The sequence below is a fragment of the Liolophura sinensis genome, chromosome 1 (genome assembly GCF_032854445.1).
Source record: "Liolophura sinensis isolate JHLJ2023 chromosome 1, CUHK_Ljap_v2, whole genome shotgun sequence".
NCBI lineage: Eukaryota > Metazoa > Mollusca > Polyplacophora > Chitonida > Chitonidae > Liolophura > Liolophura sinensis.
Window position 1 is genome coordinate 67,434,181 of NC_088295.1, and position 3,557 is coordinate 67,437,737.

The window sequence follows — 3,557 nt, forward strand, 5'->3', positions numbered from 1 at the left end:
TACACACCCACCCCTCCTTCCTCCTCCCCTACCCTACAACTGCCTCACACATTGCTCACAATTCATGAATGCAATGGTGTAGTACAAGCTCTGTGACATGAATTCCACAGTCTACCCATGCAACCAAATATGTGTGTTTAAACTGAGATGAGAGCTACTCAAGAATAAGCCAATAAGTAATTTTAATTATTAACATAATTATGACATTTATCAATTTGAAATTAAATGCCATATTATCATGGTACATGCATCGCGCATGTAACATAACTGAATTGTTCAGAGTTAGAAACTATTTAAATCTCTTTCTGAAATATTAAGACTTGCATACATGTATATATACAAGTAAGTAACAGATCATAACAGAGAGGAACATATAACATTACAACATCCACACTACACTACAGTAACATATGAATGTAAAGTATAATGTTTATGTTATCGTCTATTCTAGGCTTTGGTGCATCTCTGTGTCTTGATTCTATACTATTACTATTAGGCCAAACAATTTAAATTGTTGTTTTAGGCCGGACAGAGTAAATCTCTTATCAATGTCATCAGAGGGTACAAAAGAAAAAGAAAGCTTTAAAATGAACTCTTCATGTCGACTATCCCAGAAATTTAACAAGTTAACAAAATAAATGGTGAATTTTCAGTTATATTTTTCTTTCATTTTTGGAATTTTTTAATGTCATTGCGCCCATAAAACAAAACAAAACTGGTGTTGCTAAAGCTTATATTAATTTAAATGTATAGTGTTAAGCTGCAGAAACAGGAAGGGTCTAAGTTATCTTCAGGGGAAAGCTTTCTCACCTAAACCAATAACATGAGGAATGATATGTTAATCTACACAAACATCATTGTGCAAATCACCTAGCTATAAATATTAAATATCAAATTTTTTTAAAATTATTCAGTATTTTTAAAACACTTAGGAACATATCATTAATCACTAGTACAATGGTTATCAAGGTGATAATTTGTTTACGGATGGGAAAAGACCCCGCAATCCAGAGAAAGCCAATCTACCTGTCCTGTTACCTGACAACCATTCAGTGCAAAGCCACAAATCTGCCATTGGGGATCCACCAATATACATGGAAGTATCCCTAGGGAAGGTTAATCATGTTACCCCTTAGAGCATCTGAGAAGAGAGAACAGCATCCAGTCTGATCACTGCCACAAGAACAGGCCTTCAGGCAGCCTTAGTCAATATTAATAGAACAATGCCAAAACACACAATATAAACAAACATGCCTAACTAAAACAATCTATGGGTACACACTATGTACACAAACACACTACCCTGTACACAGTTAGATGTCAATCACCAGAGATGGGTCCATGCACGCATCTGTGCAGCAACACGCCCCTGGCATTCCAAATTCTCAGGGTGTTTTAATTCTACTGAACATGTAATATTTAAATAATGTAATACACTTATAAAGGTAAAAAGAAAAGGAACCAATAAGCCTATAACTGACTAAAAGAACATAAAAATACTATATTTAGGTTAGATATGAATTCACACACACTGACTGTTGTCCAGGCATGGGGAAGTAATCTCCACTTGTTGCTGTTTTATTATTTCATTGTTTTACTAACATCTGCAAGTAATGTGTTGACACAGAATGTTATTTACATGTCATTATATCTGTATGATCATACACTTCCATCATACTTATGAAATGTTTTCACTTAAATTATATACTATCACACCTAATAAAATTACATGTAGTTACTATCTGCGGAAAAGAAATTGTATATTTTGCAGAGATACATGTATTAACTGGACATCTTTCAATACACCTGCAGAGGTAAATATAGCATATTTTTCACATGTACATAAAATGTATCACTTTGTAACACTTGCAATTATTTCAGCATGAATTTAAATCTGTTTCACTGCAATGTAGTCGCCTGCATCCACTTCCAGTCGCCCACCCTAATTACCGTCACCATGCCGACTGGGCGGACATCTATCAGGCTACAGTACAAGTACAGTAGCTGTACTGTGTAGACGATTATTTCAAAATACCTAATTAAGATCAGATTCCCTAAATAAAAAGGAATTAAATTCTTTACAAACTCCTGCACCAAAGAGCTTGCCCCAAATCTGAGGCATGCATGTATATTTCAGGCGTACTTGGACATGTATTCTCCTGGCTACAGTGCATGTGAATAAATAATACAATTTCCAAGCCCTGTCAGGGAGTAGAGATTGTGGGTAACAAATTCATCCTGCTGAGGACCTATCAGCTTAGTACAGAATACCGGTTAACGATGTAAGGATTACTTATCCTTACATTAATAAACATTATACCATTGCTTCAACAGGACAACTAGCTGCACACAGGAAGCTACATATGGCACTGACTGCTGATATTGAAAATATACATGTATCCCCAGGGCAATATCTGGAAAAAGTCTAAAGATTCTAATCCCACACTTTATAGGAGATTCTGTGACCGTGTGCTTAAAGGAGTTTTATGAAATGCCTTGTAAGTCTGTGGAGACAGCTTTTAAGTTTGTGAATGGAAGAAATTTGTATTAAAACCTAACTTTTTATCAGTAAACCATCATATTTTTGTTCAGTTTACTTATTAGTTTTGATACGATTTGATCAATTCGGGAGCCTGAACGTTTCCCACAACTAGAATGGTTCTATATATGGCCCTGATGTCCCGTGTTGCAGTGCATCCAGAGAAAACTGAGGGTTTTTTACCATGTAAAGGTTATCTTTACGATATACTGACATCCTAAAGCTATATGAACATATGAATAATGCTGCAATATCATCATTTCCATAATATACCATGAACTTCTGAAAATCCACTTGGTAGGGAGTGGGAGATCTCCTCAATACAATAGCCAAACTAATCAAGATAGAGGAACCAATTTGTTTGTGCCAGTACAGCATAAATACATGAACATATAAGTACACATTTATGGACGCCACACAACTAAGGGCTGAATTCAAAGTTGGATATGTACTCATGTCCAGTCTAGCAGAATGGTGGACAAAATTTGTTTGTCAATTGAAGCAACCATCTCTTCATGTACATTTTCCTATATACCAAATATAGCAGGGAACAGGTCCAAGGTGATTAACACAGTGTAATACATATATTACAACAAAAGTACAGATTTACCAAAATACAAAGAAAACTCTTCTACCCTAATTCCTCAACCTTTTCACATATGATAGAGCAACTTTCAATGAGATTTATGAGCCTTTTTAATTTTCTTTCCTGGAGGTTGAGTTGACGAACTGCAAGATTACTCAGACACCCTAATGTTATCAGTCCACGGAGAATAATGTTTTCAGAAGAGGCTTGAATAAATACCTTGAGAACATGTGAAAAGGATGAAAAATTCCAGTAATGTGGCTTTCTCTTTTCAAAAATTCTCTGAAAAATTAACATTATAGTGTAAATTATGAAAAATGTATACAACAAAAATAATAAAAACCTACATAAAATACCTTCTCAGGAATGGCACATGTTCATTTATGCTTGTACACTGTAGAAGCCATAGACAGAAGACGGCTTCGCATTTGT